The following is a 17,297-nucleotide window of genomic DNA, read 5'->3' as shown; positions in this document are numbered from 1 at the left end:
GGGCTGGGTATTGACAAACTTCACGATTCTATTCGATATTGATTCATTTGGATATATATATATCAGGTACAGTACAGTACCTATTAGTGTAATATTGTAATGATTTGTAACACTTTATTCAAACATGCATTTAACTATATATTGAAGAACATTAAAATGATATTGAATATGGTGCATATATTTAGCAAAATGCTCCTCTAGAGTTAATTTTTCTAGCTGACTTTTTTCGAGTTTATGGTCACCGAATGTTTTTTTCTGAGGTGGGCCTTAATATGACGTGACATGTTGTTTACACCCTAAACAACATCGTTCTGCTGTTGAAACACTGATTGATCGATTACATGGGACATTACATGGATTTCGGTAAGGTGTACTGTATCTTTTAACATACCTTCAGATGTTCATGTTTATTTCACGTTGCAACTGGTATTAAAGCAGAGGAGATAATCAGTCCACGTGCGCTTCGCCCTTCTTGAACTGAGGCGCTACAGCGATCAGTCATGCCACATTAAACATATTTCCTAGTAAAAGCGACAGAATTTTTAAAAGTAACAAAGCTTATGGGGGTTTACTGAATGGGAGGCGGGCGGCGCACGCTACAATGTTGCGTTTATTCATTGTGAAAACAGGATCGATTCTTGGTATGGAAGAATCGATATCGGTACGTACGTAAAAACGAGAATCGATTCAAATCGAGCAATTGATTTTTTTTTTACCCTGCCCTAAATTCAGGACAATGAGATTATGATAATGATAATAATGAGAAATGTTTATTGAGCACCAAGTAGCATATTAGAATGATTTCTGAAGTGTCATGTGACTGAAGACTTGAGCAGGCCTAATGGCTCCTGAAAATTCAACTTTGCCATCACAGTAAATAGCCGGCCTACATTTTAGAATATCTTGCAAAAAAATGACTGTTTTCAATGAATTTTTCATTAAATAAATGCAGGCTTGCATCATTGAAAAATGAAAACATACCGACTCCAAATTAGTAGTGTATTTATAGTCATATATTCAGACAAATATATTCTACCTTTGACCTTTAACTTCCATTTGGGCCCTTTTTATATCATAATGGTCCAATAAGAGTTTTCAAGCTAATACGAACTGTTACAAATCTCTGTTACACTCTTGGTCAAAGTCTTGCCCAAACATTGTACGTCTTACCGATTTTTAATTTGAAATAAATAAATGTATTGACAAAAATACTTTCCCAAAGGAAAAAAAGACAATTGTGAATGAGCAGAATTCTGATATCCAGACAATAGAGGCGTCTGCTCGGATACTTGACTCTTTTTTTTTCTTCTCAAGAGCAGTCTGTCATTTTTTTTCCCCCTGCGCTGGCATCTTCACGCGGCCACTCTTCATTCTGTCGCGGTTAGAATATTATTGCGTCGGAAAGGGTAAGAAAAATGGTGGATGAGCAGAAAGTTCTTGACAACTTGATGCAGCGTTTGAGGCATGTCCACTCAGAGGGTAATCAGCCGCTATGCCCTGAGGCTTTAGAGCAGACACATTGATGTAAGACAACGTTCCTAACATCAGCACAGCCTCACGGTCTGCCCACATCCACTCTGTCTCTCCTATAACACACAACGGCCCAAATGAGGAGCAAAAGATACAAACACCAGCATTTAGGGTACCCAAACAGCAAACTTTTTTATTCTCACACCCAACTAAATAATAATATTGTCAAAGGAGACAAAATAATAAGGCTGTCCAGGGCTGTTTCCTGTATACAGGCTTGAAAAAAAAGAAAACATAGCTCTATATAGGAAGATAGCATTGTGTGTGTAAAATCATCTGCCGCTAATATGTATCATATAATGTGGGGAGACATTTAATGTTCTGTAGCAAAAGCGTTTAAGGCTTTAAAACAGGGAGCAGTGACCTGCAGGCAAATATTTTTCAAGAAGATGACATCATAAGATATTACTTAAAGAGGGCCCCGTTGGCGGAGGATTTTTTCCCCCACTTTTTTTTTTCTTTTTTTTTTATTATTTGCGCTGCGGCACATACATTTTACTCATTGACTTCGGAGTTCATTTATTTTATTTTATCTTTACGCCATTGATTCATTATTATGATACAATAAAAGCTACTTGAGCATTTCAGCTGCCAAGTACCGTTATCATTAACCTTGCGAGACGCTAAAAGTGCTCCATGGCATTTGTAATGGCTCTTTTAACTCTTTCCGCTCTCCCATGTTATACGGCTGCAATGTGGAGCTGCTGTAATTGGGTTTTCACTGAGGTTGGACCCTCAGAGGAGGCCCCGGTATAAGCTAAGCCGAGGAATATGCGCGGATATGCCGGACTATTTGTATTTCTCCATTATGTCAATTTATGGATCATCCCGTCGGTGCAATTTGGAACCCGAGCGGGAAAGTGTCTTATAGTCCAATTGGGAATTTTGATGTTCCCCATAAAGCTTTAGTTCAAAGTTAAGCTCATTTTAGATTAATTGATCTATTCTAGACATATTAGTTAAACTGCTGATCTTGATAAGTCTGTTTGAAATGACCTCTGTCCTGCTCACATCCGTTTAATGCTTTCTGGTAACCGTATGAACTGACATAAAAAAAGGAGTGGCCAAGTTATATATGTCATGTTTTTTTTTTTTTTTTAAGGGGCACCAATGGCAGTCCTGGCTCACTTGGCATCACAAGTCGAGTAAGGGGAGATGAGTTTTTTTGGGAAGTTGAACAAGGTTATCTTTCCCTCACAATCAGAAACACACTTTTTTTAGTGACATTGTTGATTTTGTGGTATAAAAACAGAATGACAGCGCTGCCGATGGCTGCCGTAACCCAAATGAAGCCCGTTGATGGATGTGCTCTTGCTCTGGTTGATGTGCCCATACAAGGAATTCCACCCTTTATGAGGTCATAAAGGGCCATACTTGAAAAAAAACGTTCTGAAACGTGTCCGAATTCTGAAGGAGTCATACGTCCAACTAATTTTTTGACATTTTGGCCATGTTTAGCATGAGAATCCAACTCTTTAACAGTGTAAACAAGTCAGAATGCATGAAATAGCATTAGACCCCCTTTTAATGACTAGTTCAAAGCAAATGATTTGCAGAGTACACTTTGCGCTAACAAAGACTGCAGCCTCTGATACAGGCCAGAATCAAATCACTGAGGGTGCTTCTGAAATTACTGAGGGTGCTCTAATAAAGTGCATAACGGCTCCTCCATAGCAGTGTACAGTGAGAAATGTATGATTATTTATTTACAAGTCATCACTTTTATAATTGGAATTTCAAAAATATTTTGCTACAAATTGTCTATTAATCTATTAGTTTGCCTTTACATTGCTTTAATACGTTGCTAGTATTTTAACATGTCATCTTCCTGAGAACCAGAAAAAAACGTTTTGTGAATTTAGATTTTTTTTTTTCTTCCGGTCATTACATTGTTTGGAGCATAAAAAACGAATTGATTATGATTGATAATGTTATATGCTATATATCCTCTGCTCTGTAGAGGACACCAGAACCCATTTATTATATAAAAGTAAAAGAAATGAATAGACAACCAATGGGATTTTTTTATTTTTATTCACCAATCAATTTTTATGCTTCAAGTTTTTTTTTTATCCAAACTTTGTATAAAGATGATTCTCAATTTTATTAAAGATGCAGAATAATTTGATATACCATTTTACTTCATGCAATATGTGTGTAAACATGGCCATTCCCATAGGCAATGCATCTATACACTGTATCTAATTTGCATATTAATGTGTTTTGGGACAATATGTAATGTAAAAAGACGTGTAATAATATTTTCATAAGAATGTCTTCTATTTCATAAGAATATCCAGACTTAAAACTGTGTATGTTGTCAGAGAAATTCGCTAAAATATAATGTCCTCTACTACAGAGTCAAAACCTCTAATCTGGGTCTCAGGAGGATATTTCTGTGGCATTTATATCTTGACTTTGTTTGTTACTGAGAGGTTTCGCGAGCCTGCATTAACTCAGCACTGAAAATTGAGCGGTGAGATTCTGATCGCGTTCGAGAGATCAACAACTATCTGTGATTGGCTACATTACCCACCGCTGCAAAAACACGCTATAAATAGATGCATTTGATGCTCTCCAGAGCGCGAACACAAATGTGCAAATCTGCCAAATCGTTTTCGCCAATATTATTACTGTGTCAACTGAGGGTGCTTTTGCTTCCGTTTGAGAGCGTAAAACCAGGCCTGCTCTGACGTTAGTAGTTACTAGAAGTTACTAGTACGCCTCTTTAGGCCAGGGGAGTGAGGTTTACCAGCACAGCTCTTTACTAGCTGGACTACGTCACACTCACCCCCCTAAACCTCACTCCCATCCTGGTCACAGCACCAATGTAACACCTCTGGTTCAACTTGCACCACTCCGAGCGGGATTAAAGGGGGGGTGAAATGCTGTTTCATGCATACTGATCTTTTGGCACTGTTAAAGACTTGGATTCCAATGCTAAACATGGACACCGTTTCATAAGCTAAGGTGGACGTTTGATGGGAGTATTTCTTTGCCAAAATTAGTACTTCCTGTTAGTCATAAGTTTCGGAAAGTTTTTTTTCGATCATGGGTCCGCTTGACGTCAACAGGGCGGAATTTCCTTGTATGGGCCGTACGGACAATTCTACCGGAAGAGCGCGCGCGAGAGAGAGAGAGAGCGTGAAAGCAATAGGCTACGCCCATCAAAGCGCTGGCTCGTACAGATGGAATTTGCTTTTCCGGATCAACAACTGAGTTGCGCAAATATTTATGTCTGTTCCCTGCATTTCGGTGCCGATTGTTTAATAAACAAGGCCCAGTTCGACGACGGATTTTCAGATCGCCTAATACTGAAGGATGGAGCGGTCCCAACGATAAAGGTCCCAACGATAAAGGTCCCAACGTTGGAACCGCAGGTTTGACTGCTTCAAATGTCTGTTTTTGCCTATGCCCATCAAGTAGCACAAACATGATCACGTATTGATCAATGGAGCATGCGATGTATAGTGTGTGTACATTTGTTTAGCTGGCCACTATATGTGTATGTTTGTGTATTGTAAAAGCACTCCAAACAACAATACACAAAGAATGGGGAAATATGTTGAACTAAATAAGCGCGCTTCTTCATTCAAATGCGCTACTATTCCATGTCTTTCTATGTAAACACTAGCCTGACGCGCAAAACCAGTCCGCTTACTACAAATCATGGCTACACAAACCACGCGTAAACACACACACACACACACACACACATTGTAACACTCGCGCTTGACATGGTGTTCTAAATAACACAAGCCGCTAAACATATTATATAGTTAGTGTAACTTATACCACATAGTTGATGTCCTGCTCTAGTCGTTTTTGCTGCTGCTCCTGTTCAACTTCAGCCTCTGGGTCTGATTCCGGATCATAGATGTATGGATGTATCCGATTAAAAGCCATTTTTTATGTTGAATAAAGTTTTTCCCCGCTTTTAGGGATGACGCAGCTTTCAGACGAACTCAACACAGTAACAGCGGCGCGCGCTCGACATTCTTTAGCTCCGCCCACACGATACGCCCCCAGCCGCACGGCTTTTTCCGGAAAGACTCGGAACAGCGCATCTTTCTTTTATAATTATAATAAAAATAAAGACTTTTCGGAGATGTGCAGGATGCAGTGCTACTCTATAGGTACTCAAGATTGACATGAGACTGACTGAAACTGAGTGTTTCCCCCCCCCCTTTAAAGACCGTTGTTTCCAACACAGTCTCTAGTGTTAGTTGCTAGTGTGCCTCTTTAGGCCAGGGGAGTGGTGTTTACCTGCAAAGCTCTTTACTAGCTGTACTATGTTACACTTACTCCCATCCGGGTCATGGCACCAATATAACTGATCCGGTTCTACTCAGATCGCTCTTAGCAGGATGTGAACCGGTGTTTCCAACATGGGAGGCAGACTCACTAACAAGGACGCTAAGACCTGTAGCATTGCTAGTGTGCCTCTTTAGACCAGGGGAGTGAGATTTACACACACAGCTCTTACTACACTGTAGACCCTAACGCTCAAAATAATTAATTGGTTTGAGTAGAGCCAAATCAAATTAAACAAATTAGTTCAATCAGCTGAACTTTTATGAGTATTTAGAACTTTCTTTGTCTTTTGAATTCACAAAACTGGCACATTTTATGAAATCTGAATTGTTTAATTGTTTTTAATTTTATGAAGTTATTTCTTTTAATTTAGACAAACAAAATTTAACTGAAACTGTCCTGGGATTTCTCATTCCCATCATGCTTTGCTATGACACTCAAAAGGGAGAGTAAATGCTAAAATTAAGTGTTAATTTTTTGTGTGCAAGATTAATATTAGCTTGGATGTTTAGTAGTGTTTAATGTGTCGTTATGCTAATTTATAAGAGTTTCTGTTATGTTAACAGATATATGTTAAATGTTTTATATTGCTGTACTCATTCAGCAAGTGCTATGCTAATGCTATCTAAGCATTGTGTTACCAATTAGCAAGGTAGCATGTATTGAATTAGCTAGTTAAAGGGGCTATATGCGTTTTTCTGAAATTTAAACTCGAGACTGACACCTGTGGCCAAAAAACAGAACTGCTCTTATTTTCTGCTCGCTCTCGCAGCGGTGGTGACGTCACATCCGCAGACAGCGCGGGAAAAATCCGACCCGACAGAAAATAGGAAAAATAGGATACAGGCTTATAGGTGCACCCACTGTGAGCGGACAAGGTGTCAGTATGCTCACCAGGAGATGTTTGAGTAATAAATGGTCAAATAAAAAGGCTATTGTTACGTTTATTTTGGGGGAAAACTTGCATATAGCCCCTTTAAAACTAGTCATATTACATGATAATATCAATTAAATAGCAAGTCAATAGCAATTAAAAACAAAATAAAAATCTGCAATTTCTGCTAACTTAAGCTTTACATTTCTTAATTTAATACAATTTATGTAAAATATGATTTGTTTTTTTATTTCTAAAATGAAATTTTGATTTAAAATGTAGCTGGCCTCCGTTACACATGCATATAGTCAAAAGTAGTTTAGTTTGTTCAATTAACTTATTTAACCTTTAAGAAAACGTTTAAGTTAAGTTCCATACAACAAGAGTAAAACAAATTAATTTAAACAATGTTTTGTTGAAATGATTTATCAGATATAAATGACTGTGTTAGATAATAACCTGCAATAGCCATGCTAAAAAGTGTTATTAGTTATTTATAACATATGGGATGAACAAGTAAGAAGAGACTGATCTCAGAACTAGTATTAGTGCAGTTATTGAGTGAAGAAACACAGATTGTGGTCTTAAAGTTGCCTCCCACAGCCTAAGCACAAGATAAGAACAATGGTCACCATAAAACATAAATCTCCTGCATAACTTAAATATTAACATTAAGGGCCAGATTTACTAACAGCTTGCGCCACCGCAAACACTTTTTTGGCAGTATAAAACTGTTAGGATTTAATAAATACACACAGTGAAAAATTGGTGCTGAAAAGGCGTGGACAGGGCTATTTTGCGGCTGACCTTATTGCATGTGCATTTGTAGGAATTTCCCTTTTAGATGCAAAATGAATGAGAGGAGAGTATTTAAATGAATCACACAAGGTGATTTACTAAGGTTTGTGCTCCTCAATTTACTGGTGTTAGCGCCTTAATTTGCCGGCCAAAAAAAAGCATGTCTTAAACCAGCCGCTAACTGGTAGATCACTCACTCGCAGAACCGTCCTTTCTGGAATTTCGCTCTCACGCTAATTTGCCCTGTTTAGTAAATCTGGTCCTAAATATTAACAAGTCTTTCTGTTTTTTAAGTTATCTTAAATTATGAATGATGAAATTAAGTTGTGAAATTAAGTAATTGTTTTGCTTCAGCTCATTTTAACTCTTTTTTTGAGTGCTACTCTATGAAGATGGTCAAGCATTGTATGGCCCTCGATCTAACCAAACGCATTTTGCTCATTTTCAGCTGCAGGCTTTGAAGAGTTGAATGCAGTATACACCAACTTTCCTGGTCATTTCATACGCCAAACTACTGTGTCTCTTGAGCGCTACTGTATGTTTTGTGGCGCCCCCAATGTGCCATGGGAACAAAGTTCGACTGGTGGCATGGGTGTGCTTGGCGTCATCTGTGAAGTGCTAATGTGTGCAGTTGGGCCCTGATGGCTTTTTGTCAGTGAGTCCACCCAATTTATTTCTCAGTGTGAGAGCAGGGTCACTCTCCTGGGTCTTAGTGTGCTGATGGCCAGGCCACACTGTGGTAATGGCCTTTCACAGGTCTTGTGCTCCCTCGACGCCGGTTATGTCTCTGCGAGAGACATCGCGAGGGCCTGATATGTGTGTGTAGATAGAGAAAAGGAAGTGTGTAGATCCGATTCCTGACAATGTGCAAAGAAGGCAACTTTGGGCTTGTCCCTCCTGAGACCCTGTTTACTACCCTACATTTTCTGAAGTCCTGGGTCTTTAGAACAAGTTCAAGTTATGGTTGACCAAACTTATTATAGTTAACTCCCAGTTTATTTCAAATATGATTTTTTTTTTAAATTTCATGTCTTTTTTTTTCTTTTTAAATGTTTTAAAATGATTGTATAATGCTGTAGCATTCTGATGGGGTAATAATTAGATGGGAAAAAAAATTGTATTGTGTTTTGTATTTACACACAATTAAAGCACTGACACATTTTACTAAATATATTTTGTTTCCCACAGAAGAATGTAAGTCATACAGTCTTGGAACAACATGAGGGTAAGTAAATAATGACTTAATTTTCATTTTTGGATAAACTATCCCTATAATGTTTTAATCACATTGATCACAACCAATGTTTTTAAAGTGCCCCTATTATGCTGTTTTAAAGTCTTCTAATTTAGTTTTGGAGGTCTCCAACAACAGGTTTACACGCATCAAAGGTCAAAAAACAGTTTCATTTTCTCATAATATACATTGCACATCACCACAATGTTCAGTGATTCACAAATGACTCGATGGATGAATCAATTCCTCCTTTCCACAAGCCTACTCTGCTCTGATTGGCCAGATGGCCCAGTCTGTTGTGATTGGTCTACCACGTACAGCGTGTTTCATATGCCGAACGCCCATTACCATAACTGAACTCCAGCTCTGTCCAGAGGCTTCCTAAAGCTCAGCGATAGTAGACTACACACTGTAAAGACAGTAACGATTACGCTGATTTTACACCAATCCCAGCACGAGTCCGAATCGATGATGAAACATTGGCAGAACTAGTTATTCAACCCAAACCTTGAACTGGACGTTTCTCAGTGATGCTAGTTTATGAGATGTTTCAACTGTACTTTCTCACCATCAGTAATAACAAGTGTGCATCCATGTGTGTGTGTGTGTGTCTAATATATTGCGGTGCACATGCGGAAACTGTATCAATAGCAGCACATACGTTAGCCGAGCACTACCGTGAATGGAACTTTAAAGTTGGCAAAACCAGTCTTGCTCCATCCTTTATCTTTACTCAAAGTAGTAAGAATGACAGACGATCTGCATTAATAGACACAGTTTTAGGTAATACTGCAGCCCACAGCTGATTTACAGTAGTATTTCAGTAAGACAGTAATAACGTGAGTTAGCCGGTTAGCCAGAGACCTACACAATATGAAACACAATGTGCGCGCAATAAGTGGATGGGCAATATGCTAATGTTTCGTCTTGACGTCACAGCGAACCGGCTTGCGATTCGTTGTTTAATTGACTCAGAGTCGACTCTTACTTTCATTCTTTTAGAACTATGTTACTACATGGAAGGTAATTTTCAAAAATCCATAATAGGGGCACTTTGCTTTTCACAATCATAGGTATATTTTTAGTTTGGGCAACACTTAGCACAACACAGCACAGCATTGAGAAGGTAAATAAAAAAATCTTCTTATAAGACATTATGTAAAACTATCAGGAATTCCAGTATTAGTGTCTCATTAGTCATCTTTATCTTATTAGCAAAAGTGGGTTAGTTCCCATCTAAACCCTTCTTTTACTCCTTTCTTCACGCACCACGTCTCAAGCGTTCTACTGAGGCAGATAATGACTCATCTCCAGCAGAATAGCCTTTTTCAATTTTAGAACTACTTAACACTAAATGTAACTGGTAGATCACTCAAAAGCAATTAATTGTCGTCCCTGTAAAAGGCAAGTTCACCATCTCCTTAATACACGGGATAAAATGGATCAGACGGCATCGGGCTCATTGAGAGCATTAGCAGGTCACACTTGCACGTTTATTTGCACTTAAATGTTTTACTCTACATTCGATGAACCATTAATTCGGTTAGTGCACTTTTATAAATAGTTTGGGGTGTCATCTGGGTTTGAATTAGTAGCACTCGAGAACTCTTTAGGGGAGGCCTTCATAAAATAGCATAAAGCACAATAAATAACCAATGTGTGGATTCATATAGGGATTTCTTGGTGTGAGTCCTGGAGGAAGCACAATTTAAAGATATGGTTTTGACTACATAAAATTAAACCATTTCAAATGAAATGTACATTTGAAGAGTTTCGTTGCAAAACGAGATATATCCATTTTGAGAAATGTTGGTTATTTGACATTATTATTTAAGACATCAACAGTCAAGTTCATTCACAATTTTTTGTACATTAAACTATTACTTGAGCTCAGTGAAGGCCGGGACACAATATTCTTCAAATCCAGGATATTTTTTATTTAATTTTATGTCCATAAATAAGTCAAAAACCATGCCAAAATGCAACATATTTATCTTAACATTGTCAAACATCTTAAATTGGTTAAAAAAACAATACATCATAAATATATGGAATAGTATATACAAAGATTGATTAATAATAATAAGATTCCGAGTTAGTTTTGGTCAGAACATACACAACATAACGTTTTTTTTTTTTTTTTTTGCAAAACGCTATATATCCACCTTAGGCTATATTCTACTACTGTAATACCATTAAGAAAAGCTAGTGAATCAATGTTTTGTGTGTGTGTGTGTGTGTCTGCGTGCGTGCGTGCGTGCGTGTGTGTGTGTGTGTCGGCATGACAGACCAACATTACTCGCAGTCGCACGATGACAACAATTAATCTTTTGATGTTTTCCCTCCCCTGAATGCCTTGCCCGTTTGTCTTCTCCCTTTGATGATTTTCTTAAGATGCCTTCCTCTTTCTCCCAACAGCAGCTGGAATGACCGGCTCCAATCCGTCATCGAAATCCATAATGTTAGCTTGACTCTGAAGCTTTGATTCTCTGACTGACAGACAGCTGTTGATCAGTGACGTAGCCTACGTGACTGACAGCTCGCCTACAGTATAAACTGGTAAACGTTTTTTAGTTAGCCTATTGAATCCTCTTTTTAAAAATATGTTTTTTGTTTTGATATTATCGTTAAATCACTGAGCAAACTCGGAGCACTTCACCGGCGGTGACTCTCTCCTCGCGTGACATCCTGAGCTTGCGCGGCATCCTGAACGTTCTATATCGCACTTTGTAAAGAAACTGGGCTGGCGGATATCGCGTTTTGTGAAAAAATACATTTTGTAGTTGGCTTAAAATGTACATTTTCAAATCTTATTAATGGCAGCAATTCACACATAGATTAAGGTACATCTAAACAGTGATTTCCAATAATAAAATCCAAATGTCAAAAAATGGCGTTTATCGCGTTTTGCAACCAAACTCTTCATTTTTTGTATTACAATAGATGTATTCTGTAGTTCCTCTTCTATACCTTATTTCCTTGTAATGCGGTCCATGCTTTCAACCAAAGCTGGTGTTTGTGTCTGCTGAAATCTCACCCTCCTGTGGCGCAGTGAGCTGAATGACTGACTGTGTATGTGTGTGTGTGGCAACTGAACACTCCAGAGCCCATTGTGACTTGACTTCCCAGTGATCTCCAGTTCCTACTCCGAGCCAGCATGGGGTGTCTGGAGTGTCACATCTGACAACTCAATATACAGCCATGTCGCTACACAGGAGAGGAGCAATCTGAGAGATGATGCACTGGTACAGTCCCTCTATGTCCATCTTTTTCACTGACAGCAACAGGGATTCCGAGCACTACAGCTGTCTTGAAGTGCACATCGTCCACATTTTCTGCTCCCCCTACTTCCCTCGGCAACTTGTTTACAATCTCAGGACATGTCCTCGATTATTAAAGCATTTAGATTCAGATGTGCTGAAATAACAAATACTGCATCTAATGAAAAAGTTTTTGATGTGACAAAGTATTTGAAACTCCAATAGTAGCTCAAAACAAAACACTGCCTTTGTACCATAGTGTAAATAAAATAACTCAAATACAAAAGTGCAACAAAAAAGTGCAGATTGGACTGCATATTTCTCTGCATTTCTACCGTAGAGAATGGTTGTGTATGTGACAAATACAATTTTGAACAGAACTTTGACAAAACGGTAACACTTCATGTTGATAATTACCTAAAAAAGTGCATTCGTAACAGTATTTATTAATCTTTGTTAATGTAAGCTAATAAGAATACAACTGTTCCCTGAGATAACAACTGTTTGTTATCTCAGGTTCATTAAATAATATTAACAGTTACAACTTTCGACTTTAATTATGTATTAGTGTTGACATTAACATTAACCGTGATTAATAAAAGCTTTTGATGTATTATTAATAGTTAGTTCATGTTAACTAATATAGTTAACTAAATGTTAACGAACGGAACCTTGTTGCAAAGTGTTACCATATATATTTTTAACATTTAAACACAAGCGTGTATTGTACAGTGCATATATACTTTGATCGGCATAACATTATGACCACCTTCCTAATATTGTGTCTGCCAACATTCTGACACTAAGATGTTAGCAGCAGATCCTTTAAGCCCTGTAAGTTGGCTAGGTGGGGCCTCCATGGATCTGACTTGTTTGTTCAGCACATCCCACAGATGCTCGATTGGATTGTGGCCTGGGGAATTTGGAGGGCAAGTCAACACATCAAACTCATTGTTGTGCCCCTCAAACCATTCCTGAACCATTTTTGCTTTGTGGCAGGGCACATTATCCTGCTGAAAGAGGCCACAGCCACCAGGGAATACCGTTTCCCGTTTCCATGATGGTCTGCAACAATCCTTAGGTAGGTGGTATGTGTCAAAGTAACATCCAGGGATGGCAGGACCCAAGGTTTCAGCAGAACATTGCCCAAAGCATCACACTGCCTCCGCCTGCTTGCCTTCTTCCCATAGTGCATCCTGGTGCCATGTGTTCCCCAGTTAAGCAACGCACACACACCTGGCCATCCACGTGATGTAAGAAAACATGATTCATCAGACCAGGCCACCTTCTTCTATTGCTCTGTGGTCCAGTTCTGATGCTCACATGCCCAATTTTGGCGCTTTCGGTGGTGGACAGGGGTCAGCATGGGCACCCTGACTGATCAGTGTTATTCACTTCACTTGTCAGTGGTCATGATGTTATGCCTGATCTGTGTTTCTTCAAATTCCACAACAATGTCAAAGGCTGTAATGTATAGTAAAAGAGAGATATGCCACAGGAAGAATAAAATAATGAAACAAAACACTGTAAAAAATGATATATGATATATATGATATATATATATATATATATATATATATATATATATATATATATATATATATATATATATATATATATATATATATATATATATACAGTATATATAAATAACAATACACACACCAAAAAATGTTTAACACAAATTTAGTAAGCACATTGCTGAAGTGTGCTGAAATATACAACTGGAGCACTATCTGTACCCCTTTGCCAAACTGTGGCAGGTTTTTCTTCCTGCACTGGGAGTAAGAGGCTAATATAATCATATGTATCTCAGCAGGACACGGATTTCACTATGGAACCCTGGGGGAAAATACCACAGAACTGCACATCAGCAGCATAAAGCTCAAGATATGACTTTCAGGCTTTATTACAATTTATGACATTAACATGTCCCATATTTTATTGTAAAACAAACCATATGCCAATTTAACAGTCAAAAGGTGCGTTTCTTCCAGTGGATTCCCGTTAGTAAAGCCAGGGAGGACGGGAATGATTTGTGTGTTGGTTTATGTCAATTTGGCATGGGAAACTATTTAGTCCAGCGTGGATTTTTAATATTGCATCACATATTTAAGTGGGGAAAAATCTAATGGAAACAGTTCAATGTGTTGTTTTGGTAGTTGTGGAGCTTCATTAATTAGCAGAAGAGTCCAGGCGCACAGCTGGGTTAAACTGCCAGGGTTCGTCTCCTGAGTAACTGGAATGCAGAGGATGGCAGTGTTAGCCTCATTTGCATGCAATCTCTGTGAACAAAAGCTAAGATAATGCTAAGGCTAATTCTAATACCGCTCTTCATTTCAACATTCTCAGCATTTGTGTGCAGCAGAGGCTGCAAGACAGGGGGCTTAAGAAAAATCGATATGATTAAAATCCAAACCTGACATCTACTTCAGTCCAATGGAATAGGAAAACATGATGAAACTGTAGTCAATGTTTGGAAATACTTTCATTGGCCTTGATCTTAAATTTGAATCTCATGAGAATAAATAAAACATGCAAAATATGCATTCAGAATATCAGAATGTACATTTGTGTTTTCTTGTTTTAAATTAACCTTATACTTCTAACATTATTATAATTGAATTTTAAAGGGATAGCCCACCCAAAAATCAATTGCTCATGTTGTTCCAAACCTGTATGACTTTCTTCTCTGCATGGAAAACAAACGATAATAATGTTGGTAACTAGTTTTGGTTCCCATTGACTTCTATTGTATGGACAAAATATAAAAAAATAAATACGAACCCACTTTAAATTAGGGTCCAATTTTCACTGTTAACTAATTATTAGATGCTCAGTGTGTAAATTTTAGCTGCACCACTCTAGCGGCCACCACTCACCCCTCCGTTTTGAAGCACATAGAGAAGCTATGGTGGCCTACAAAGGACAAAGATGTCGTAGTCTGAGACTGCAGAGTAGCTAATGCTCTGTAGAGAAGTTTGCCCGTTTAGGGCTACTGTAGAAACATGGCGGCGCAAAATGGCGACTTCACGGTAAGGGGACCTGTGGTCTATGCAGATGGAAATGGCTCATTCTAAGGAAAAAACGGTTCATTATGTAAGGTCTTTATACACCACTGGAAACATAGTTATGTATATTATATTGCATTTCTGTCAATAGATACATATTACACACTGCACTTTTAGCTACGACATTTGTAAAATCCTAATTACTGCTTCTTAATAGTTGGTGAGGTAGTTGTTACGTTTAGTTATTAGGATTGGGAATGTAGAAAAAGGTCATGCAGAATAAGCCACTAATATGTGCTTTATAAGTACTAGTTAATAGTGAGAATAGACCTATTTTGTGTTTTGTGTGCGGAGCCTACCTGGTGGCAGAAAATGACAGTTCTGCAGTAGCAGCATGCTATGGAAGCCATGTAATAAAACAATAAAAAGGGTTTATATCTCACAATTTTGACTTTTTTCTTGCTTTTATGAGTTTATATTTCACAGTTCTAATAATATGTATCAGAATTGCAAGATATAAACTCAATATTCTGCCCCCCCCCCCCCCCCCTCAGAATTGTGACATAAACTCTCAATTGCAAGTCACAATTGTGAGATAGGCCTCACAATGTTGTTTAAATGTTACCTTTATAAAACGTTATAGGTTTAAATATTATTTCATGGTGTAACTGTAAAGCTATGCCATTATGAACTGCATATGTGAATAGTATGTAGATCTAGACTGGGTAAACCCAGCCTGATCTGCCGGCGATTTGATTTCGCCCTGCAACTCAGTCTGGAAACCTGTACATTCATTTCTACTGCTTATGTTACACTTTTGCGGGAACCAATCACAGACTAGCTTATCCACCTGGTGCGCTATTGGTGGGTTTAACGCGATGACGGACAGAGAAGCGATGGGTCGTTGCCCGTTGATCAAGCCTCTTGTGGTCTGATTGGTTGAAGGACTATCCAATTGCGTTCAGAGTCATTTAATTTATGCTCGTTTATCACGCCTCTTGTTCAGTAGAAAATACATAGCAGACTCCCCACCAATGTTCAATCTTAAATTGAGCGTGGTTTGGTGATAGCCAGACAAATGTAGATCTATTGTTTACACCAAATCCATGCTTTAATAGTATAATAAACACAGGTTTCATCAGTACAGTCTGTGGCTTGCGACGGTAAAAGTCTGCATTTAGCTTCACAGCGAACGGTACGAAGACCATCTTTTTTGCATTACGATTCTGACATCCAAAGACACAAGATGTTTTTTTCTCTTATTCCGTGGATTTTGCTAATTTTCCTCCATTGTTTTTCAATGCGCGCGGGCCCAAAATTATGTAACGGTGACGTCGACTTCAATTTGGTCTATTGGCCTAAACTAAAGTGTTACCATAAATACAATACAAGTCAATGGGAACCGAAACGGTTTTGTTAAAGGGTTAGTTCACCCAAAAATGAAATTTCTTCCATTAATGACCAGATTAATTCTGGTCATTCGCACCAGATAACACGTCACAGCATCTTACGTCAGCAGCATCACTGTGACGTTGTCGAACGCGGATTCAAACAAAACCGGAAGAGAAGACAATGCTTAATAAAGTCTTAGTTTTTGTTATTTTTGGACCAAAATGTATTGTCGACGCTTCAAAAGAGTCTAACTAACCAAATGATGTCACATATGGACTACTTTGATGATGTTTTCATTACCTTTCTGGACGTGGACAGCAAAGTGTGCATACACTTACATTCAAAGGACTGAAAGCCCTCGGACTAAATCTAAAATATCTTAAACTGTGTTCCGAGGATGAACGGAGGTCTTACGGGTGTGGAACAACATTGGGGTGAGTCATTAATGGAAGAAATTTCATTTTTGGGTGAACTAACCCTTTAACATATACTTGACCTGAGGGTGAGTAAATCACAATTTTATTTTTGGGTGGAGTATCCCTTTAAGCTATTATTCAAAATGCACCAACATGAAAAAAAATAGGTATAAACCCATTAAGACCCCTGGAAACTAATCGCAGCCCTTATGTGAACAAGTCCAGCATGTGTTCAAACAGCAGCAGAAATAAGCTCCTGTTCCTCAGACCCATACATGTTTAAAGAGAAGCTGGACACAGCTGATGGAGTTTATTGATTATTAGGCAAGTGAGCTAAGCCGCTTAAGGTCATTAGAAGCACTTAATTAAAAACTGTCTTTGTTTACAAAAGTAATTGCAACTGTTTAAATATTTCCCATAGATAACAAATACTTAAAAAAAAATAGGAGACCTTTGTTTGAATCATGC

This window comes from Gobio gobio (genome assembly GCF_949357685.1).
Source record: "Gobio gobio genome assembly, chromosome: 13".
NCBI lineage: Eukaryota > Metazoa > Chordata > Actinopteri > Cypriniformes > Gobionidae > Gobio > Gobio gobio.
The sequence above is the reverse complement of the archived record's forward strand: the minus strand, read 5'-3'. Positions refer to the sequence as shown.